At 37.3% G+C, this 26,155-nt stretch overlaps 1 protein-coding gene across 7 annotated transcripts in view; it reads right to left on the reverse strand.

The window, feature by feature from the left end:
* Magi2 (membrane associated guanylate kinase, WW and PDZ domain containing 2) overlaps positions 1-26,155 on the reverse strand; it is a 1,336,576-nt gene that overhangs the window by 1,098,848 nt on the left and 211,573 nt on the right. The gene's annotated exons all lie outside the window — the stretch shown is intronic.

A 26,155-nucleotide genomic window follows, 5' to 3' on the forward strand; every position in this document is an offset into this window, starting at 1 on the left:
TCACATGGCTGGTACAGAGTTGACCTGACATTCATACCTAGAGACTGGTCCATGCTTACGAGACGTACACAAAAGGCCCCATTCCTGCTGTTCAATGAATTATATAAAAGAAAATATTTAAACGGGAATTTTCCATGTAAATTACATGCATGTAGGACAAAGGTATATCATAATATGGTTTAGAGGGTGAAATATGTACAAACATCCCTGACTAGGAAGCTTTTGAAAACGATTTGAGCAAATAAATAGACAGCCAGGCAGAAGCAGATATATTTGGAACTCTAATGACAGAAGGATGAGAAAGCTAGGGAACACTCTCAAAGATTCTGGACCTATTCCCAGATATGCTGGGAGACAGGAAGTCTCTTTTTCCAGGGTGTGTGAGTGTTTCTTAGGAAGCCTTACAGCTGGGTAACCCAGTTTTCTACAAAATGGAAGGAAAACACACCTGATTCTGAGATCCCAGAATCATGATGTGATGTTTTTAATCCATTCCGGAGAAGGGAATCCCCTGTGTGTGGTTGCAAGCTGCAAGGTTACTAAGCACACTCCAGTGATGCCCTGGAGTAGCAGGCACATCCATGGTCCTGAGTCAGGGGACTGGGTTCTAGTTTGGGCTTCTCACCGAGTTAATAATAACTAAATTTTTATACTGAATGACTTTCACGGTCAATTCATTTGTAAAATCTTTTGTTGGGGAGATTTTTTTTTTTTACCACATGGCATGTTTCAAAATCTTGGACCAAGCCAAATTTTCTTGTTTAATTTTGTTGCTTCCCAGCTATTCAGAAAATGTTACTATCTGTTAATGTATCATATTTTATAATTGGTCTTGTGAAACATTATTTACTTTATGAAGATAGATGAAACCTGCATGCAGTAATCTCAGGTGTTAAAAAGCCAACTGGTCAAATATGTAAGACTAAGGCTCTGAGTTAATTTTCCACCCCTAGGGCCCCTAGGACAGTCACGTCTGCAGCTGCATTACTCTTACATTTCCTGATAGAGTATGAAGTTTTCACCCTTAGTGTCAGAAGTAGGAAACATAGTTGACCTATGAGTAGTGTAATCTTTGAGGCCATCAATGCTGCCACTGGCCTAAGTTGAATTCACTTTCTTTATTACAGTTCTTAAACTGCTACAAGGACACTTGTGAAAGCAAGACTCTAAAAGTTCTCAAGACAGTCTGAAAAAAGTGCTCTGGGGGATTATGTATCCTGAACAAGAGCTGGTTTGTGTCAGGAGGAGGGGAGGAAGAAACATGTAGCAGGTCATGTAGGTGTGTGCATGTGTGTGTGTGTGTGTGTGTGTCTGTCTGTCTGTCTGTCTGTACATGTGTTTGTGTGCATGTGTGTGTACATGTGTGTAACAATAATTAAAGAAAAAGGGACCATGAACTGGATAGAAAACAAGGTGGGGTTTGAGGGAGGGAAGTAGATAGGGAAACTATGTAGTAATTTAAATAGTAAAAAATATTATTAAAGATAGAGTCCAAAGACACTGGACTTGAAAACCTGGGATGAGAAGACTTGAGATCAATCTTCTGGATTTTATAAAATTATCTGTGTAATTTGATTATATACCTTCACCAGGACTTCGATACTCATTCTTATTTGTCATTGTAAATATTATTATATACTTTTAGTAAGAGGCAAACAACTATGGTTTGAAATGCAATTGTTGGTATGGCTGAACTTAGGGTCAATTTGCTAATATACTATTAAAGAAGCACAGTGTACTATGTTATATTTCATACAATACTTAATGCTAATAAAATACTCTTAGGCAATACACAAATGAACAAGAAAACTTGCAAGAGTCTACAAATATTGATTGGAAAGGTTTAGAAAGTGAAACAATCATTTTCTAGTACAAAATTGGGTTCACGTATGACAAAAATTATTCTTATCCTCTTCCCACTTTTAACAGTCTTGCGAGGAACATTTTCTGTACAATACCCTATGGCTTCATTCTGGGCCAACTTTTCCGAATTAACATACCGACTCTAGCCATTGGATGTCTCCAGCTGTCAACACTCCCCTGCCCTACAGACCTAAAACCCAACAAACAACCTTACATCTTCACTTGACCTTCTAACAGACACTTAAAACTCTCTATTTCGATAACAGACATATTGGTTCTCTAATACAATCCTGGATGCCCAATATTTGCTGAGAAGCTTTTTATCTTAATACATAGAAGATGAAATGTTCAAAACCCTGGAGGGAACCCTAATTAACACTTTCCATCTCCACAGGTGGTAATCATCAAAAAACTCTTCCTCTCATCCGTGATCAAGTCTACATTATCATCTTCTGTCTTGGGCGATGGCTATTAGTCACTAATTGCTACTTTGCTTTTCTGTTTATATTTCTTAAATAATCATTCATATCAAAAACTTAGTGGTATACCATCCCCTCCCGTAGCATGAGATTGAATTTAGAGATAAAGCCCAATTCCTTCCCATAAAGCTCAATTCATCTGGCCCTGTGTATCCTTTAGCAAAACATTTTTGAATCTTCCTTCATCTATTGTTCAAAATGCCAACAAATTCTTCAGTTTTGTGATACCTCATTCTCACTCCTTTCCCAATACATGATATGATGGCTTTAACATCCATTGCACAATGACAGCTATTATCAAAAAACTGGATAGTGTGTTTTGTCATGTATTTATGCAATTTCCTTGCTTGTTTCTAATACAAAGGGAAGAAAACATAAGCAAAGAATTAATCACATTGTGTTTAAAATATTCAAATTGTCATTAATGTAAAATGCACCAGGGTATAAAATATCTCAGAAATTTATAATTAGTGTCATGTTTGTGCATGTATGTTATATGTACAGATGTATACCTGGTGTATGTGAACACATTTGTATAGGCATAGATATGCACATGTAAATATGTGTTTGTAAATCAAAGGTCAAACTCAGCTGCCTTCCTCCATCTTCATTTTATTTGTTGAGACAGAGTCTCACCGAACGTAAAGCTCATTGATTTAGTGAGGCTGGATGGTAAGCAAAATTGAGGGACCCATCTTTTCTGTCCCCTCAATTTTGAGATGATAGATGAGCACCACCATGCCCAGGGGCTCACCGGTGTGCTGGGAATCCACTCTCAAATTTCATAATTGCATGTCAAGCTCTTGACTAACTGAGCTGTCTCCTAGTCTCTTACAGCCAGTATTTTAAATTAACATTCTTAATATGCTAAATCCTGTGAATTCTTCCAGAGAAATCTGCGTGAGTACAACATTTTTGACATATAATATTAATTATTAATTACAGAAAGTTGACAGTATTTGTGCAAGTAAAATGAAATAATAAAGCAAGTAAAATGTGAACTTACTTCGGATCCACCGAAAGCTCTAACATGTCCTATATATCCAGAACTGTGGCCTTGTTCTTTCTCCTCCCAGCATAACCAAGCCAGGAAACAAGCTTCTAGAGTTTTCTTGTCCTGTGTTTCCTGTTCTCCATTTCCTCAAATACTCTAGTCCAGGATGTTGATTCTCTCCCTCCACTGGATTATGGTAAATACAACTCAATGTAAATCATATTTATAAGTAAAATATAGGTACTTTGTACATATAAATATATTGAGTTTTGCTGTACAAAATAGGTTTCATTTATATTTTTTTCCTTTCAAGGAGCATCTCATTCCTGATGTCATAGATTTTATGAGATTCAGCTTTGTATCTCACAACCCATGTCTGGGCCCCCTCACCAGTGCCTACATATGCTCAGGTGAGCCCTGTCTGATTTTACATATTAGATTGGCTGACAATTGACAGTATTATTGGCTTGAATTTGAATTTGGAACTGTAAAACAAGATAAAAGTAAACCCTGAGTCATATAAATACCAGTCTATCACTCTCCATGAGGTTAGTCTCTCTCATCTAATTGGTCCATCCTATTTGATTTAATAAGTTGTTGAGAACACGCTTCATTTTCCACAGCAGAGAATATCCACTCCTTCCTTTTAAATAAATATCTAAAATTGTTGAATTCAGTGTTGTCATTGGGTAGCAGATTTTATAGAAATCACCTATAGATTTTATAGGTGTAATTCTGCTAGACACTCACTGATAGATGCAAAAGACACTCTGTAAGTGTTGATACCTGTGAAATCAGTAAAGTCTGAACTTTCTGAGATATATAGAACTTTTAACCCATCTCTGATTTAACATCATCCTTCCTTAAGGTGCATTGTCCCTTGGTAATTTCTAAGTCCTTCCTTCACACACACACACACACACACACACACACACACACTTTTACACTCCTTATGACTTGGTTACATTCACATGAATTCTTTTCACTTAGAATGCCTATCCTGAAGCACAACTTTGCATAACTTCACATGTTTAATGCCAGCTGCTCATCCTTGTATTTGTCATGTGACTGAGCAAGTGTTGTGGCTCTACAATGGCTCACAATCACAATAGAACATTACACGATGCTGCTAGCCCATGACAAGATGAAATTTTAAAATGATGAATATCTATTTTACTACAAATCAAAGCCCTGAAAGTCAATCTGTTAGAAGCCATGAGCCCCAATTTAGGCATACATATGCTGTTGTTGTGGAAAAAAAATTGGTAGGTGCTTCTGGCTTAAGGTGTAGGAGAATAATCACAGCTCAAAATGATAATGTAGGTGCTAGTAACAATATTTTACGTCATTGACTTTTCCAGCTGCTGCAGAACTCAGGGCCTTGTATATGCCAGGCAAGTATCCTGCTGTGGAAGACCATCTCTGGTCAGAACAGCAACTGAATCTAACGGGATTATAGCTCATGGGTGTGCAACAAACATTAGAGTAGATGGTTCTGCATGTTAATGCCCCTGCTCTAGAAGAGGCCATTACACTTGACCTCATCGCAGGCAGCATTCATTCCATTGCAAGCTCCTCCATGTCCTGCTGTATTCTACCGCTTCGTACTGGCTTTATGTTTTGAGATATACTTTTTGTTTTTAATAAATTAGGCTGCAAGTAGTATTAAGTATTCTTTTCCACTTGTATTGAAATAATAACTGTATCAGTTTCCTTCAACAGGTCCCATGTAATAGGTAGCCACCATTTTTCCACCACTTTAAATGCCTTTTTGAAATTTTCACTGTTTAAATGCATATGTGTGAATAGGTAAGACCTGGTTTTAATGAGAATCCATTTTCTATCTCCACAAATAGCTAGAAGAAGGCCTGCAACCACAGTCTCTGCTAGAACAGAACTAGGAAAACAAACCAACAACTTATGGATAAGAAACAGGTGTGTCACTTCTGTGTAATGTAAGAGAGTATTTGCTGAATTACTTATGATATAGTGTTAAATCAATGGGGAAGAGCAGGGTAGAAAGAAAGACATCGGTGTGGTAGGGAAGCCTCACTGTCATTCATCCATCTTCTGTCTGTCTATCTATCTATCTATCTATCTATCTATCTATCTATCTATCTATCCATCTATCATCTTCATAAATGTATATCTATCATCTATTATCTATCTATCTATCTATCTGTCTGTCTGTCTGTCTGTCTGTCTATCTATCTATCATCTATCTATCTATCATCTTGAATCTTTTCCTTATTTATATACTATTTATGTTTCTTAAGGCTTATAAACTTTTAAGCAATTTCTATCTTTTTAACTCACATAAAATACTGTATTTTATGCAATATTTTTATAGTCAGAATGTTTGCTTTGGAATTGAATAGATTGTGATGGATTTTGAAAACTGACAGATTTTATGGGAGTGTTCATAGGATACTAATGGAAGTATTACTCACTTTTAGTAATAAAAGTGATCTGTGTTGGAGGCAATAAATTTAATTTTTAGAGCATACTATTTCTGATCTGGCCATTGGTCTCTTGGTTGTGTTTTCTGCGTGCTTAGAAAAAATATAATATAATATAATATATACTGAAAATTTCAGGTAGCAAACATTCGCAGAATGCCAAGCAAAGGTCACTTCTTACTTATAGTTTAAACATTTTTTCCAATATAAATTACATATATCTATTTAAACTATTCTGGCAAATAATTTATCTTAATTTATTTAACTTCTGTGAAAGCATTTCTCCTGTTTTGACAAGAACTATCAGAAAAAATAAAAGGATGAGAAAAGTCATATATTGTTCAAAAATGACAAGAAAAAGTATGGGTTTAAACTGAATTCTACAAGGACATCAGATTTTGTATGCAAATTGCCCAATTAAAGTTCAATCTCTTAAAACCCAAATGCAGTGTAAATGTTTTGTGAAGAAATTTAATACACTTTAAACACATTCTCTGGGATAAAATACGTGGTGGTAATAAGTTAGTTCAAACTCCATTTTACTGTTCTTTCAATAATTTTTTCTGGTTTGATACTTTCTCACTTTATTATGTGACACAAATGAATCCCCAGATGGGCAGTTTCATCTCCATGTGAAACGGTTCAACTTAATTGACTTAGTACCTAAGCCTGGGATGTGATATTCATATTCTCTCTCTCTCTCTCTCTCTCTCTCTCTCTCTCTCTGTGTGTGTGTGTGTGTGTGTGTGCACCTTTTACCTCACCCCTTTCCTCTCCAAGAGTATGCTCTTTCTTGCAGTATGATAAAGAAAGAGAATGAATGTTTAACTCTGTGAAGCCTATCTAAAACACCTGGTTGGTCTAAGAAAGAACTGAATGGCCAAAAGCAAGGCAGGAGAAAGGATAGATATGTCCGGCAGGCAGAGAGAATAAATAGAAGGAGAATTCTTTGAAGAGAGAATCTAGAAGTGAGAGAAGGAGGAATCCAGGGGTGCAACCACCCATCCACACAGCAAGCCATGGAGTAAGAAGTGAAGAAAAGTATACAAGATAAAGATAAAAGCCCAGAGGTAAAAGGTGGATGGGATAATTTAAGTTAAGAGAAGCCAGCTAAGACTTAGCATTCATAAGAATGAATACGTCTCCACGTGTAATTATTTGGGAGGTGGGTTGCGGGCCCCCAAAAGAGTAAAGAACAATATCAAAGGGCCAAAAGAGTATGAACCTAAAGTAAAAGCAGTCAGCTACAATATGGAGCTCAGGGGTCTGGCTTAGTCACTGGGTTTCAGATCCAAGGAAAAAACGAAAATCAAAACTGCTTTAATTCCAAACAAAATGAATCCTGGTTAAAAAAAAAAATATAAAGATCAACAGTTCTTATACTATAATTTTTAACCTGTGAGTTGAATCGTAGTTATAAAAACATAACCTTAGTGTCTATCATCCCTACCGCTAATATGCCAATGGAGACGAAATCAGAACCTACAAGGTCCACCCATGTGTGTATTTTAAGTTCTACCTTCTATTATGTGGTAAAACAGGGTTTTGTGTATTTAATTTTTTAAGTATTTTTTCGTTTGTAGTCATTTAAGGGCTTTTACGAAACTGTCTTTTGAGCCGCACTGAGAAGCAATGGCTGCCATTTTTATTTTCCCAAAGAGGGAACCGAGACACCCAGAGGGTGAGAACTCTGGAATGCAGGTCAGTCAACTGGTTCTGGCCCTGAGCTGGGTCTCCATGATTGTATTGTACACGGGGGTCGCTTAGATTGGAGAGACTCGGGCTTCTTCAAACCCAATAAACTCCCTTGAGAAAAGTGCCGTCTTTGCACCGGGTTTCCTCCCTAAGACGAGATCTAAGAGTGCTATATCTCATGGGACAAAATAAGAATTAATGTCATTATTTTTTAATATAAAGCAGTTACTTTGGTTAGTGTTTGGTTCACGATAAACAGGTAGCAAACGGAACTTTTTATGTATTCCTCCGGTGATCTCTGATAATTTCTTCTGCGGAAATGACAAGATAATAGCAGCTTTCAGACGCTTCTCTAAGGAACAACACGCAAGGACGCTAGTCTGAAACTTCGAGAAAGAAAAAGGACCGTCTCCTTTTGAAGCCTCCACTAGAAAAGTTGATAGCTTTTGGCAGAAACCAGCACTGCAAACCTTAATCGATGTAAGGAAAAGAAGGCAACCCAAGTGTGGAAAGGCAGGACGACAGACACACTCTGTCTGCTAAAACGTCACTGTGGCATTTTCATGTATAGACTGTTCTTATTCGCCACCAGCGCCCATTTCTGCCTCCCGACCCCATGTGCCCTCACGGATCACCCATTATGTTTTCATGCCATGTTATTCTCTATTACCCTTCTCTTTTCCATTCTCTACTCCTTGAAGATCTCTTCCCTTCCCCCTTATAATTGTACATCTCTCCCAAATGTATGTATATGTATATCGATATACAGATATAGACTAGATATAGATACAGTATTATGTCCAGGCTCTCTGTGTGAGAGGGAACATGAAGTATTTGTTTTTATGAATCGGGCTTATTTCACTTATTATGGCTTCCAATTCTATCTATTTCCCTGAAAACATCAATATCATTCCTATCTATAACTGGATACTGTTCTCATGTACAAGAACAACATTTTCTTTATCTACCTGTCATGAGGTTTGGTCCATTTCTTAGTCACTATGCAGCAATACAAATATATGCTCGAGTACCTCAGATACGGAATTGAGAGCCTTTGGTGTATACCTAGGAACAGCAAGGTCATGTGGTAGTGAAGATTTTAGTGTTCTGAGAAACCTCTGTGCAGCCTGTTAATGGCAGCTCCAGTTTATATTAATACAAATCAGTAGGCATCCATGATGGCATTTAGTGTCCTTTGTTTGTGAAGTCAGCCTTACTAACTGGATTGTTCTAGAAACTCACAACAGTTTGCATTTCCATAGAACGACAACTAATGTTCTTGAATAGTTTTTCAGCTTTATTGTCTTTCTGCATTTTTCTTTTGAGAAATATCTGTTAGTTTGTTAGTCCATTTCTTGGATAGGGAGACGTGTTTTAACTGTCCTTTGTATATTCTAGATGTAAAGTCTCTGTCTAATGTACAATCGACAAAGATGTTTCTCCCATTCTATAAGCAGGCTTTTTTACTTTGAATCTTTCCTGTCTTGAGCAGAAGTATTTAATTTCATGTAACCCAACTGATCAGTTCTTAAGGTTACTTCCTGCTCTAAAAATTATTTTCAGAAACTTTGACTTTCTGATATATTTATAAGACTTGCAAAACAATCCTAAATTTTAATGTAATACACTTAAAAAGTCAGTTAATTCCAAATTTAATACTAAATTTAAGCATTGTTTTCTGCTTGTTTTCCACTAGAAGTTTCATTTTTTTTCAGGTTTTATGATGGCCTTCGATAATTTTGCATCAATTTTTGGGCAGAGTAGGAAATGAGGATCTAATTTCATTCTTTTCCATGTTGATATCCAGTTTTTCCTGCAGTGTTTGTTGAAGAGGTGTTTTGTTTCTGTGAGTGTTGACTCAAGTGTACATTTTTGACACCCAGGTAACACTTTAGGCAGCAGCCACTATGTGCTGTAATTCTGATTTCTCAGTTCTCTGTCTCTTGCACACCTGTTTTCCTGACTGTGGCTCTGCAGAATAATTTCCTCTTAGGAGTGGATGCAACACTTTTTTCCTGTATAGGATTACTTTGATTACTCAGTGCCTTTTATGTTTTTATGTAAATTTTAGAGTTGTTATGCTTGTGTTGTGAATAGTTTCTCTGGGATCTTAAGGGGATCGTTGCATTAATCCCCTAGGGAACTTTTGGTAATACATTTTCAGAATATTACTTATGCACTGCACAAGTTTTGAAGGCTTTCCCATTTTTCTACTGTCTTAGTCAATTTTCTTCTTCAGTTCCTTAAAGTTTTCATTCTAGAGACTTCCACTTTCTTGGTTATATTTATTCCTAAGGTTTTTTTAATATGTTACTGTGAATGGCCCTTTCTTCCCAATGCCTTCCTCAATAAGTTTATTATTGGTTACAGAAAAATTACAGATTTTTGTATGATGATTCCATAGCCTGCTACCTTGATGGGAGTGTTTATAAATCAGAGAGATTTCCGATGGTGGCTTAAGCACAGGATTGTGACATCTGAAAATATGAGTAATTTGACTTCTTTGTCGAATTGTATTCCTCTAATTGCTTCCTCTTCTCTTACTGTTTTAATGATATTTCAAAGAGGATACGGAACAAAAACAGAGAGAATGACAACCTTGTTTGATTCTGTATTTAAAGGAAATGCTTTTTCTTTATCTTCCATGTGCTGTTGGCTGTAGGTTTGTTGTGCATAGCCGCTATTGCTCAACACATTGCTACACTGAGATATATACCTTCTACTCCTTTATCACGAATCCATAGTAGACCTTGACTAATGCTTTTTCTGAGTCTGCTGAGATGATCACATGATTTCTAACCTTAAATGTTTTCTGTGTGCATGTGTTGTTTGTTTGCCTTATGTCAGACCTTGATTGGATTGTATATATTGAAGCAGGCTTGTATCCTGGGGATGAATTTAGTCATGTTACATTATTTTCTTTTGTGTTTCTGAATTTGGTTTGCAAATACTTCATTGAGAATGTTTACATCTATCTTCACATGAGAAATAGTCTATAGTTATTTTTTGTATTCTTTTTGGAAAATACAGTAATAATTAGATTTATAGAATCAGTATAGGTCTTCTGTTCTTAAAAGTTTGGATGACTTCACCAAATTAGTGAATTAGTGTGGTACTAGGCACCTAATTGTTTGGAAGATTTGATTATTGCTTCAGCCTCTTTACTTTTATGAGTTGATCTATGCTATTCATACTTCACAATGTAATTGTGGCAGTTCATGAGTGTTTAGCAAATAGCTATTTCTTCTAGATTTGGAATATTTTCACAGTGTTCTGTAACAAATCTCTGGATTTCATGGGGATCTAACAACAGCCCTCCTTTTCATCTCTAATTTTATTAGTGTTTGTCTTCTCTCATTTTGGTTAGTTTGACAAGGACTTTGCTAATGTTGTTTATCTTTCCAGAGCATCAACTCTTCCATTTCAACAACTTCTGACTAATATTTACAATTATTTCTTGTCTATCACATTTGCATGTGTCTTCTTATCATGTTTTGAAGACCTAGATGCACATCATGATATTATTTTCTTGACAGATCTGTCTTTTTATTGAAACTACTTGTAGCTGCTATGTTTCCTATTCAAATGGCCTTAGCTGTTTACTAGACATTCTAGTCAGCTGTGCTATAATCCTCTTTGCTTCTAGGAACTGCTGAAATAACCCAGTGGTCATCCAAAGATAGTTTGTTCACAAGTATTTGTGTAGTATCTGGTTCTTCTTGCCATTGATTTCTGGTTTTATTCCCACAGTAATCTGATAAGTTAAGATGAACTATTCTATTCTCCTACTTGTGTTAGAGTTATTGGTTCTTTTGAAATGTACAACTCTGGAGTCTTTTTTCAGAACTTCAGCCATATCATGATTTTGATTTTTGTACCAAGATGTCATGTGTTTGTGGCAGTATTATGAGAAACTGTTTTCTCATGGTTTTTGTGTTTCTTTGTTGTGGTTGATGTATTTCTTGTGATAAGACTATTTTCCAGTTTTTAGATTTTTGTACCAACATGTCATGTGTTTGTGGCAGTATTATGAGAAACTATTTTCTCATGGTTTTTGTGTTTCTTTGTTGTGGTTGATGTATTTCTTGGGATAAGACTATTTTCCAGTTTTTATCTCCTTCTTCCCTACTTTCACTGTTCTGTTTCATTTTGTTTTGTGTCAGTTTTAATAACTTGCATTCACTGTTTAGTAGGGAAGCTTGGCAACATTAATAGATAAACAATGTGACATCAGGATCAGGTGACCTCCGGGACACTGTCTTTGAATTTTATTGGGCATATGCATATAACATGCATATAACATATGCATGCATATATATGCATATAACATGCATATGCATATAACATGCATATGCATATAACATGCATATATGCATGTTACTGCAGTGTAACATGGGGCTTATTCTTTCCCTGGGCATAGCTTTGCTGTCACGCAAGCAGTGGCAAAGGTTGTGCCTTCTCTTGGCACTCCTGGGTGCTTCTGAAAAAATTTGGCTCCAGATTCTGTTCTCCTACTGCACTTCGGTAGGTGTCTTCACTGTTGTCAGTGGCTGTCTCTTCATCCACCGTGTGTTCAGACCTTGGCAACGCCTCTTCAGATTGGTTAATTGTTTCCTATGTCTTTGTAATGATGATGGCTATGTCTAGAAGAGCATATTACCTCCCTGGCAGTCACGACTGATCATTAGGCAGGAGCAATGTAAGCACAGCTGACTGCTGAATGGTAGCCACTGGTGGCTTCTTTGTGGGGTGGTTTGTCAGTCTGTTTTACCTTGCCTAATTTCTTATTTCTTCAATTTTTACTCTATAGGAATACAATTTATTTACATTTTTCTTATACTGATTGATTTTCTTTATCAATTCATACAGAGGTGACTTCTAATCTGCAATTTTACTCTAAGTCTTCGTAATAGCTACTTCTGTCACATTGATTGTGTTAAGGATGCCCAGTGAATTAGCAGAGCTATCCTCTGGATGTATTTCTGAGGTTATCTCCACAGACTGGTCCTGAGATTTAACCCTTTGATGAATTCATATTATGATGGAATTATTGGCAGGTGGTTAAAGTTAAGAGGTGGTGTCTAGTTGGGGGAAAGTCATCACTACAGACATTTAGTCAGGGGATGAACCATGGTCACATCTTTGTGATGGAAAAATTCTAACCTGTGATTAAGCAACATTAGGAATTTTATGGTTTTTATCTGGAGTCATTGCTTTAATATACAGAGTTAGCAGCTAAAAAGGACTATAGGTATTTATAAAGGACTATGTTATTGTATTATACATTGATGTTAAATAAAAGCACATTTGTCACAGACCCTTCCCCGTATTTTCAATCTGCTTCTCGGCCACCATGATTTGAGCAGCTCTACCATGCTCACAACCACGAATCCTCTCAAAGTCTGAACTGAAATTCTTTCTTCCCTACGTTTTTCTGTCTTGATTACAGAGATGAAAAGTTAATTAAATATTATCATAATGGTATTTACATTACACAGGAAAGTGTTGCCTTAGTGGATCTCCTGCCAGATTTTATTCTTGGAAGCAAGCACAGTACCTAGGAAGAGAAGAGATTCAACAAATATTTGGTTACTGACTACGTGGAATAACACTGAGAATTTGGAGAAAACGTCTTCAGTGTAAAAGTGAACTCTAGCATTAGCTAGCTATGTAAGCCTCCCCAGTTACATAATCCCGAGGTATGTTTCATTTATTTACTTGAGCTTTTCTTTAAAGTGGCAAAAATAATAAAGATCTTCCTTGGAAGACTGTTGTAGAAAGCAACGAACATGGTACATGTAAAATGGCTAACGTTGCGGTTTGCACACCATGAGCAGCATCTACATACCTGGTTTTCTCCGCTCAGTTATAATAAATCTTTAGGAGTTGAAAAGCATCAATCAGCCTTTTATCACTCTCTGGTGCAAGATGCTAACCTGGGGAGTATTTGGATTCAGATGTCTGACTCACTGGGTATTCTCCCTCCCATCCTACTTGTTAGCATGGCGGACAGCTGATAAAATACTTCTACTGCAGTGTCTCTGTGTTTAAGTGGATGAGATAGATCGTAAATGCTATCAAATCGAAAGCACCCTTGCAGGCACCTCTGCATTTTCATTTAATATGTTAAGGTATGCTAATATAACAGGTATTTATAGGTACTTCTCTGTATTTTAAACAATGGCCCTAGTGAAAAAGCATAGACTTCTAATGTTGCTTACTCATAGGTTACAATTTTTACAACCTAAAAAAGGTGACTGCGATTCAAACTAAAAAAAGTTATGCTTTTTCTTACAGGAAACAGATGGTAAAGAAATATAAAACCAGATAATCTTCTAATGGAACAACTGTTGGCTCTTCCAAGAACTCATTTAAATGATCCCATTGGCTTCAGAAAACATGGTGTTTGGCATTTAGTTTTTATGTACTTTGAAGAATGTAGGTTTTTAAAATAGACAATGAACTCCCTTTCAATTAACAATGCCTAAGTATTGTTACCACGTGCTGTGTATGTACTCAACTGATTGAATTCTGTGGGGTTTTTTTTTTGTCAGTTTTCTTTCTTCATGGCAGATTTTGAATTTGTTTATAAAATGTAAAGACATGTGTTTGCGCTTCATGATGCCTCATGAAGAAAGGAATGGCAAATGAATGAGCCACAGACTGAAGATGCTTGTGCTTATTTTTAAATGTTTTATATTTCAGGGCTTTCACATGTACAGGTCTTAATTCAGGAATAAATTTTAAGATTTACTCCTGTTCTTTTTGCTTGAGAATCTCAATACTGCCATCTGCACAGGCTGTACAGGTCCTAGAAATCACAGATTAAAAACCATTCTATCTAAAACCATTTGATCCTTAAATTTTCATTTTCAAATTTCAAAAGGTGTGTAGTGTGTGTATGTGTGTGCACCGTAGCTTAGAAGACGTCCGTCCCTCCCTCCCTCCCTCCCTCCCTCCCTCCCTCCCTCCCTCCCTCCCTCCCTCCCTCCTCCCTCTCTCCTGCTCTCCCTTCTGGCTTAAGTTACTTTTTCTCTGTCCCTCTCCTTTCTTTTTCTTTCATTATTAGGAAGCCATTAAAGAAAATAATGGCTTTATTGTAGCACTCAGAATTAATGCCATCCAATTAGGTTTTTAAAATGAAGCGACGATTTTGTTGACACATGATGCTGAAATCAAGATTGTGCAGTAAGTATGAACAAAAGGTAGAATTTTAGTGTTTTAACCATTGAAATTCAATATTCTTTCAATGATTAAAAATAAGTGTTCTCTTTTCAGCCATTCAAATTAAATGCTCTCTGTTCCCTTCAAATTAAAAGCATACATTGTTTTCAAATTAGTGTCTTCTTATACACAGATTTCAAAATAAAAAGTGAGATGGAATGGCAAAATTTTACTTTAGTTTTCATGAATTATGATTATTATTCATTCTGAAGGGAGGCACAAAATTAAAAAAAATAATTTTCTCTGTCTACACTTGCCTATGTATTGAAAATTTAGGCAGATACAGCGTGACTTCATAATTTACCTCTAAATCATAAAAAGTCTGATATTCAATTGGGAATGGTTCCTCATAACTTCCAATGTAGTATAGTGCACTTAAGTCCTATTTTTTAAATTGGAATAGAAAATGTGGGTTGTTAATCAATGTTCTAAACAAGTGCCCAGAGAGAGCTGATATTTATAGACTATGTGTCAAATTTCTAAGCCACTGATATGGCATTTTATTTAATCTTCACAGGAGCACATGGATCAGCCATGTAACGCAGAATCAGGGCAAAGAAGCATTGAGAGAATAGGGGACTTTTGTGCCTTGGGTGTCACCAGGGTCTCACGTCACCAGGACTGACTCGGGGCAGGAGATACATGACTTAGTATCATTGCTGGAGTTTCTGGGCGGAGGCTGATGGCTGGGCTCAGGGAAGCACTGTGATGATGATGGCTACACTGAAATAACCCAACTATATTTATTGTGACACTCATGCTGTATATCTAACACAGAGCCCCGAACCTCTTTCAGTTAACAAAATTTAAAATAAAAAGTACCCTGATTCCAGAGCAGTGTCTTTAGGAAAAAAATTAGATTTAAAAAAAAAAAACTCATCTCCAAATTTGACAGGGATTTAATACTGAGACTATATAAAGAATGTAACAAATAAAATATCAAAGAAAATCCTATTAAGAAATGATCAAATAAAATAGTTCTCTAAAGATACGGCAGTGTCCAACAAATACAAACAAGAAAAATGTTTAAAATTCTTATTAGAGAAATGCAAATCAAAACTAAATTGAAATTCTCTCTTATCTAGGTCAGAAGCGTTAACTTAAAAAAAAACCCAGCAAATTCTGTTTAGGGTAAAAGAGAAAATCTGCCTATATATACCTATATATACTGTTATAGAAGCAAACTAGTGTAATCATTGTGGAAATTAGTGTGGACATTCACAAAAAGGGAATAAAATAAGGGATAAAATACCAGCTAGCTGTATTTAAGAGAGGTGTTTATGCAACCATATTTATTTTCATACTATGTACAACAACCTTGGTCTGAAATCGGCCAGATGCCATCAACAGACGGATAAACACAATGTAGTATGCAAACACCCAATGGAGTCCTAACACCTCATAAAGAAAACCAGAAATGTGGTGAAAATGATGCATCAAAATGGGTGGAACCAGAAGTGACCCAGCTAAATAGGCCAGATTTACACAGTCACATCTGTAGGGAGGCTTGCTTTCTCTCTTTGTTGGACTAGAGGTCCAAACATCAGGAAAGAGTTGCTCCAGACACCACTCTCATAACCACAATTGATGCAAAAGCAAGAGGATTTTTATTCTGTCATGACAGCCTTTCAGGTTCGGGATATGAAGGACATCCGGTGGCTGTTACAGTCCATCCTTTAAAGCAAAAAGCCACAGACACAAGGGGGGAACCTGTATGTTGTTTTCCAACTTATTGGATTGGCTTATTTAAAAGGTCACTAGCAGCGATTGGTCCATTCCAGGGCAGGAGAATAGCTGCGTGGTCAGGTGAGATAAAGGGAGCATCTATGGGCCATCCTGGCCTTGTTCTAGTGACCAAATCAAACATCAGGAACTGAGTCAACATCTGTGGGTTGTCTTTGCCTTAATTCCCAGAATGGAGTTATGTTTGAAGATTATTCACAAGGACACAGGAGGATGAGCAGTCCAGCATGTATGTGTGTGTGGGCGATTATTCCGTTTCCAAGAGAGAGTGAGTGTAAGGTTTTAGAAAAATGTCTTAGGGTTGAGGAGGCTTACAAATGCATTTAGAGTCTTTCATCTAACGTGTAAGTGAATGGCAGCAAATAGGGAGGGAATATTGGGGAACAGAATAAGATGATTAATGTAGGAAGAACAGGGAAGGAGCAAGGGACAAATACCGTAAAGTGTGTAATGTGCATCAATGAAAATTGCATAAAAATTCATTATTTTATGAAATGCAATGAATGCATGTTAATACTTTTAAAGGAAAAAAAAATGAAGAAACCAGTAAGAGAATAAAGAAAAAATTAGGTAAAAATATAAGTATCGAAGAGGTAAATAATTCCAAAACCTTTTCGACATTAAACAATTCATCTAAAATGCATCATATCTTTTATAATTAAGTACTTGTTACAAATAGAATGGAGATAGTAACACACTGAGATAAGTTCTCCTGAAAGCCATATGCTGAAATTATTTAAAATACATATTCTTGATCCATGAAGCCGTCCAAGGCATACCCACATATGCCCAATCAGAGTGAGGGGATGCTGTAACAGTGGCATCTTTCCTTGCTGCTCACAGAAGCCCTGCAAAGAGTGCTTTGAAAGAAAAGGAAAACAAAGACCGGAGGTGGTGGCACAACCCTTTAATCCCAACACTGGGGAGTCAGAGGCACGAGGATCTCTGTGATTTTGAGGTCAACCTGGTCTACAAGAGCTAGTACTTTGATGGCAGGCTCCAAAACCACAGAGAAAACCTGTCTCGAAAAATCAAAAGAGGAACACAAACCTTTGCTCAGTGTTCACTATTAAACTCTCCCAGGGAAGTTGTTCTATGAACAGCTGTCCTTCTCCTCTTCCAAAGATTGCCACTTGCTTATGGAAGCAAGGTTTGATGTAGACTGGAGAAGTATGCCAAGTTCTATGCCAACTCTTAGGATGAGTAATCTTGTTTTAGGCTGAGAAAAGTAAATTAGCAGCATTCTCAAGTTTTCCCATAGCACAATATAGGATGTTAATCTGTGGGGAATAACAAGTTAATTCTGGAACCTATGCACTTGCCATCCTACATTCAAATATCCAGCGTGTATAGTTACGTACAGTAATCTAAAAATATCAGTTAAATTACATGAAAAGTCAACCTAAATTTAATTAGGAAAAAATAAACAGGGTTACAAAACATCATCTGTTAGACTATTAGGACCAAAAATATACCTGTTCATAATTTGCTGTTAATAAAGGCAATTTGAGGAAAAGTATCCCCCAAAATCCAGTTTTGACTTTCTCTGATATATTGTTATTAATACTTTTGTTTTGTTTTTGTGTTTTAATTTTGGATTTCTTTTTTATTTTTAGAAAAGGGAAGCTGTTGTCTATAGCAAGAATTCATGAAAGTCTGGGAGATGTTCAAAAGATTTATTTAAAAGATGTATAATAGGGGTGAAGACTCCCTGATACAGCACAGGTTAGAGGCCACTGCAATTGTTCTGCCCAAGGGGAAAGAGCACCAACAGCTAGTTGCCTGCTCTGCTCCTACATGAGAGACACAATCAGGAAGTTGTCCTCAACTCTGTCTATGCATTCCAGAACTCTCCCTTTTTAAATATTCTCAGGTCATATGTGGCTGTACTTGTCAAGCATTGGTGCAATCTATGGCTCTTACATCCAAGCCAGCACAATAGCAAGAGAGTCCCACATTGGTGCCATATATGTATACATGTTTCCATTCTTGTTTAAAGGATTTTTGTATATTGATACAAATATAGAGTCAATTTTCTTATACTATATTTATATTTCTACTCTTGTTTATGCAGCTCATTAAAAAAATCTATAATATTCAAACTTACGGCATGTTAGGTTTTCTAGAAATGCACGGATATATTTCAGGTGGAGAACAATCTCCAAATATTTCAAAGACCTACAGGATACAGCATTTAAAATGTTTTAAAAACTTAGAATCCTTTGAACCTGAGATGTCTGCTACTAGCAACATCAATTACTTCAAAGAGGATGATGGACATCAAAGAAACTCATTACGGAGTTTGCATTCTACGTGGCAAGGCTAGCCATTTGGGCAAGAAACTGATTTGTTTGGACTGCTTGACTGTATCCCATATAAACTGGACATGCAGAACCCAGAGGAAAGTGACTGCTGAATCGCCAAAACAAGATAGGACAGGCCTTCAGGATTCCTGCTTCATGGAACAGTCTGCCAAACATTTTGCAGTACACAGGGGAGAGTGACTGACAAACTGCCAATATAGGTGGGATAGTTTCAAATTTCCTGCTTCACTGAGAAGTCTACCAGACACTCTAGGCCTATAGACTGGATGCCCCAACATTACAGAAGAACTTTGGCTGACTGTCCAGGCAGTCAGCCATCTGTTTTTTCTAGAGTTTTGAAAGTTGCTCATAATGCACTTCCAGTTTACCTAGGTAATATATCCTTCTGGGGCCTTTGATGGGGTTGAAGACTAGATAGTTAGAATTATAGTTTTCCTTAGTTATGGTAAAAGATAAATTAGATATAAAAACTTTAGACTTACAAACATAGGATAGATAATTGAGTATTTTCTATAATTTTGTCAAATACAAATAAACTAAATAATGTAACTGCAATTCTTTTTCATAACTATTTTGTTATATATATTTTTCTTATGTTAAAGTTAAAACCTTCCCTTTTAATTAGATAGAAAAGGGAGATAATATGGGATGTTCTTCTCTATGGTGTGAATATGTATTGCTTTTATTGGTTGATGAATAAAGCTGTTTTGGCCAATGGCAAGGTGTAATATAGCTAGGTGAAAAATCGAAACAGGGGTACAGAGAAAGAAGAAGTCAGGGAGATGCATGTAGCCATAAAAGAAGTAACAAAATTGTGGTGATACACAGATTTGTAGAAATGGGCTAATAGAATTGTGAGAGCTAGTCAGTAATATGACCAAGTCATTGGCCAAATAACTACAATTAATACTTAGTCTCTGAGTGGTTACTTTACAAGTGACTGCGGGAACCTGCAGGCAGAGAGAATCCAGTCCAGTGTGACTGGGCCAGTTGGAGAAAAGTCTTTATTTATATTAGTCACCTGGAAGTTACTCTATGTGATGAGCTCTTGTTATCTCTCTGGTAGCAAAGCTGGTTGATACACTTGTATGTATCCACCATGACAACATGTCTTTGTAGCCCTGGAAGGGTCTTCAAGCGGAAAGTGAACCTCGGTTGCTTTTTAAATCACAGATAAAATTTGCACATAGGGAGTGTGAATGAGAAGGGAAATCAGTTGTTAGGATAAGTTTGACACAGAAGAAAGCAAAGAAGAATGCAAATATAAATAATTAGGCAGGAAGGGAAATTATATAGCAAAAGACTTGATCTCAAGGGCTGTCAGATTGTCTTTGTCTATTTCATTTTCCTCAGAAATACTAACAAGATGAGAAGTTTGAGGCACTGTCTTTCATACATAGGCAGATTCTGAAGTTTAAATAGCAGATTTAGGATGGCTCAGACTCAGCAAGCATGTCAAGGCTTTGCATCTAGGCTTGACTTACAAATCTTGACTGAAGTATGAGGACGCATACAAGGTATTAAAGGATAGAGTAAGCTTAAAGGGCTAACTATAACCACTGGGGAAGTTTGTACAACTGCAGGACCTCCAAGCTAAATACATTTGTTCCCAATATTCAAATTCAAAAGCTTTTATGCTGAAGTTTAGTTAATGAGACTAGGTCAACTATTGTATTTTGAACAGCTTGCTTACTTTTTTGATCTTGTTTATGGACAATAGTACCAAGCCTTAATCCCCTAAACCATGCAGTCACATTTTAAATAGCTTAGTTGAAAACATGCATATCAAATAGATGACATCTACAGGATACTAGTCCTATGTAAAGCCTATTCTGTAATAGTAATATGAAGAATGATATGAAGTAAAATATGTCTTTAAAAATGAGTAGGAGATCAGTGAACTATACAAAAGCATCTAAAGGATATTTGGGTAGTTGAAATGTTAATATTACTTGAAATTAAATTAAACAAGAAATATAGAAGCAATCATATGTTTGAAGAGTAAGGATGTATTTTAAGCTTAACAATACCACATTAAATAATAAAGAAGTGATCATACTGACTTTTTAAATGATACAGTTTAAAGAACCAAGAATATGAGATCATATTGTGGTAGAGTCTGCTAGTGTATCTTTCTACCCTCTTCATGCAATGAAGTATAGTCTACATCCTTTCTGACAGATGGTCATAGAAATTCGATATAATGAAAATCTGTCTTTTCCGCTGAACAGCAATGGTGTGGTCCATCTCACCTCTCTTTCCTAAACTGTCTCCCCAAACCTCAGTTTAACTCAATCTAGTCATGCTAAGTGCTTAAGAGCGCTGTTCCTAAAAGTTGACAATTCTTCAGAAACATCCCAACTTATTTTTAATGAATCTTTTCTTTATCAAGTAAACATCCCAAATTTTCAACCTTTCAGATCATGAGAAATGAAACTGAGGAAGGATGGAACACACATCTGCAGTTTGCTGGTTTCGGGCATTATCTCACTTAATCCACTTAGAAATGGAATCTCAGGAGAAAGACTCCCATTTCTTTGTTTTAAATTGATTTTAAACACACTGCCATAACTGCACTATCCTTCTTGGCAATTTGTTTGAATGTTTTGTCTTTGGTTTTTAATTATATAAATTTAATTAGCACTTAATATCATGGTTTATTTAGGGAAATATGAGGAAACTCTGGGAAACATTCATTGCTTACACAAAGCCCTCTAGGGACATTTCATGTTTTGTTTCATTTCAGCTACCTCAAAGGTATGATAATGCTCATTGCAATACACAAGGACTTTAAGCAACTCAGCCTATATTTTCTTAGAGATTGGATGGCCCTGTGACTAAATAGATGATTGTTGCAGCAAACAGAAGCTCAGCTAGACATAGTTGCCTGACTCGAACACCTCTACTCTTTCCTGTCTGGCAGATGCAGGTCATAAGGCCTTCACCTTGTCAGTGAGATTCTGAGCTGTGTTGCTCTGGTCCCAGCACCTGGCAGCCTCATAAAGCACTTGCTTAGTCCCAGAAAGGGAAGTCTCTACTTCCCAATGACACTTCTTTCTTTGTTCAGACAAGGGTCCAGGGTGTAGGCTGTTTATGTCCTCTGAACATGGATGAAAAAAAATCGTTTCTTAAGTGCAAAGAATTCTTTATAACACTGGGAGTCTTTAACAGGTACCACATTTTTGTTTCCTAACAAGAAACTATCAGGAATGGATTTATCTGTACGGTTCTAGATTACAAAACAATTCTAAATTAACCCTCTTAACTCTAGCCTGTTATCTCCCCTGTCATACACTCCAACTATTTAAGGCTTCATGATGATGTGTCTGATGAAATGGAATCATAGCTCCTTCTCCCTCTACCACATGTGTGCACTCTGTTCCTCTATCTTTTCCACCTCTCCACTGCATAATTTTGGTATTGCAAACTGCAGTGTGCATATACTTGAATGTTTTTCTCAGTCTCGCTGGTTCCCCTGGACTGGTTTCTTGCCCTTCTCATGGGTCCCCTCAGCCACTTATAAAATAACACTCTGAAGCTTAATATTAATTACAATTGTTTGGCCAATGGCTCAGGCATATTACTGACTAGCTCTTGCAAGTAAATTAACCTATCTCTATTAATGTGTGTATTGCCAAGAGACTTATTTACTGAAGATGCTTGACTACATGGCATCTCCCTGAGTCTACCCTCCTCCTCTCTGTGTCTTTGTTTGAATTTTCTACCTAGCTATATTTTGCCTGGCCGTTGGTCAAAATAGCTTTATTCATCAACCAATAAAAGCAACACATATTTGCAGCATGCAGAAGGGACTCCCACATCATGTCACACTGTATATATTTTTGCTCAAAAAGCTTTATGTACAAATATTCATTGCAATGAGTCATTTGTCTGGTTAAAGGTTTATGATTTCTGATGCACCATAAATACAGGGCCACCACAACGACTCATCTCAGATATCCTGTTGCTCAGAGTCAGGGTCTCATAGCTTGGCAGGTTGTGGAGGCAAAATCCCCTTCTTGCAGGCTGTGGGCAGTGCCATGGCCCTGAGCTCCTCTCCTCCCAGCAAGAAAATAGTATGTACTGCAGTCATGGGGTTTTCATGCTATAGCTGGCTTGTGGGCAGAGTGCTGTCCCTATCCAGAAATGATACGTTTCCATTGGAGTTCCAGGCTGCCACATCCTTCCTTGGCCCACAGCTTACCAACAGAACCATTGTGCTTGCCACAATGCTGAAGGCAATGCTGCTGCTCTGTGCTTTCCTTCTCCCAACAGGGCTGGTGGTGCCGGGAGTGTGAGAAGACTGTGGAGGACAGAGGAATATGTAGTTGTCAAGTCGAGCTGGTGTAGGGCTAGCAGCTGCCTGGAGCTCAAACAGGCTTTGTTCCCAAAGACATAGCCAAGCCACACAATCGTTCTGACCTTGAGCAAAAAGAGGGTGCCCTAGATGGAGTATAGTTCATTTAATGGATTAGGCCTCTTCCAAAGAGCATGGTTCATGCTGCCTTCAGAGGCTGTGTTGATGCCCATGGTCCATGTGATTGCCCATGGCCTGGGCTATCACCTGAGGTCATGTTGATGTGTATAATCTGGGGGTCCATGATGATATCTGAGGTCCACGCTAGCACTGGAGAAAATGTTGGTGTATGCGTGCTATACTGCTGTTGGGAGCCAAGTTGGTGTCGGTGGCCTGTGCTGCCACTGATGGTCATGATGATGCTCATGGTTCATGCTGCTTAAGAAGGCCCTGTTGATATATACATAGTGTGTACTGCCACTGGAGACAGTGCTGAGGTCTGTGGTTCCTGCTGCTGCCAGAAACCACTGGGACGTCCATGATTCATCTGTTAATGCTACCACTGACTGTGAAGGGTGAGGGGTGGACCTGGTAGGACTGCGAAGTGAGTGTGATTGGGGTGCATTCTGTGAATTTCCCAAATAATCAATAAAATATTATGTTGGAGAAAATGAAATGGAATATAGCTAGAGGCATGATCAATCAACACCACTCTGACACAAATACTGAACGCCCTAATCTGAAGTAAAAGGAACTAGACAGTCTTGCCTATTTTTTCTTTCTTCCTTCATTCTACTTTCTTGTGCCACAGAAATTACTAAGCTGTGAGTAGATTTTATTTCGTTCATTTTCTGACTGTATTAGATATCACACATATGATGCAGCAGTACCAATGCCCTGATACAGACTAATAAAGACAACGTCAACATACCAGCTCACAAGAAAACAGTTCTAGTGAAGATAATCTTGGTTCCCTAAAACTGAAAGTACTATATATATCCACGAACTAGGAAGTAAGTTAACAGCAGCAATAAAATCACATGCACACGTAGACTAGTACTAAATCACACGCACACATAGACTAGTACTAAACAGTGAAAAGGAACCGCAATTACATGGACCCACATCAAATGCATGATGGAGGGAGTCAGACCCACAACCTACACACTTCCTCCATTCAGAAGATAGGAAAAGCAGATCATAGATACTGAAAACACACCAGTGGCTGTCAGGAAGTGAGGAGAGGGGACTGACTATATGAGGAAATTAGAAAATGATAGAAATGTTTTATACTTTTATAGTAGTAATAACTGTATGATATATGCATTTGTCTAAATTTAAGGAAGTAAATGCCTATGATTAGTGGATTTTACTCGTTATTTATAATTCAACAAACATCATTCACTTTTGTCCTACGCTGTAGACATTACTTTATCATCCACAGTTTTGGAGTATGTTTGCTCATCCGTTAGGCTCCAAACTTCATCATTAGTCTCGTTACATAAATTATGTCTCCATTCCCACTAAAGGTTCATCACTGGGAGTTTCAAGTCCCTGTGCTCTGACTCATGAACAACAATAAAACTCCACTACAGGACAATGCATCAAAAGCAACAAAAGAAAAACACAAGTTGTAACTCACCTTTACTTTTAACATATGGAAATAATAGACTTTGCAAGACTATTATATAAAATTTATTTTAATATTAAAATACAGTAAAATTATTTCCAACACACAGGTTAAATATAAAACACTCTAATGTGGGATATCCTTTGGTATACGTGTTGCTTTTATTGGTTGGTGAATACAGCTGTCTTAACTATTGGTTTAGTAGAATAAGGTCAGGTGTGAAATCTGAACAGAGAAACAGAGAAAGACTAGGTAGAGTCAAGAAAATGCCATGTAGCCACCAAAGGAGGAAGATGCCAGAAAATTACTGATAAGCCACAGCCTCATGGTAATATATTAATTAATAGAAATGGAGTTTACTTTCTTTGGGTCAAAAGTTAAGTCACTGGGAAAGAAAATGCCCCTGCCTTGACTGCTGAAAGCATGCTGCCCTAATTAGACAAGCAGGACACAAAAGGAAGTGACTGCCAAACATTGTCAAGGTAAGAAGTTACAGCCCTTCAGAATGTTGTGCTTCACAGAAAGGTCTGTTGGATAGGCTAGGCCTGTAGGCGGAAGATAGATGCCCCAGTGTTGCAAAGGATGTTTGAGTGACTGTCCAGGCAGCCAGCTGTTTCTGTAGTTACTCACATTTTTTGGACATTGCCTGCTCATACTTCCTGCTTATTCAGTTAATATAATTTCCTCCTTTGGTCTCTGAGGCAGTTGAAGACTAGATCACTATAGCTTATTGGTGCAGGAGAATTATCTGTTTTCTGTCAATCATGTATTTTAATAAAGCGCTGATTGGCCAGGCAGGAAGTATAGGCGGGTCAATCAGACAGGAAGTAGAGGCGGGGCAATGAGAACAGGAGAAGGCTAGGAAGGAGGAAGCTCCCTCAGCCATTCCTGCCCAGATCACCGAAGATGCACCATGTGAGCTGACAGCTGAAAAAGGTACCAAGCCATATGGCTAACGTAGATAAGGATAATGTGGTAACATAAGTTATAAGAGCTAATAAGTAGCCTGACCTAGTGGGCCAATCAGTTTATAATCTTATGGAGTCCTGTGTGTGATTTTCTTTGGAGCTTGCGTACTGTGGGGTACTCAGCGGGACAGAAACCCCAACAAGCCAGCCCTCATGTTACAGCTTATTGTTTTCCTTGTTTACCTGACATAGAAAACAAGTTATGATAGAAAATAAACTAGGGACAAGACTTTGAATTCACCAAGACAGGATGGATATGGAGTATTTTCTTTGAATTTGTCAAATGCAAATGAACTATACATTGTTGATGTATTTATTGCCTGTATTTATTGTATAGAGCTATTGCAGTTATTCTGGGTATTTTTTCTTGTATTAGTTATAGCTTTCAATTTTTTAGACAAAAAGGGAAAATTTAGTGGCATTTCATCTGTATTTGAATAAATGAAGCTTGACTGAAGATCAGAGAGTAAAACAGTCCC

Source organism: Myodes glareolus, chromosome 27, assembly GCF_982192425.1.
Source record: "Myodes glareolus chromosome 27, mMyoGla1.1, whole genome shotgun sequence".
Classification (NCBI taxonomy): domain Eukaryota; kingdom Metazoa; phylum Chordata; class Mammalia; order Rodentia; family Cricetidae; genus Myodes; species Myodes glareolus.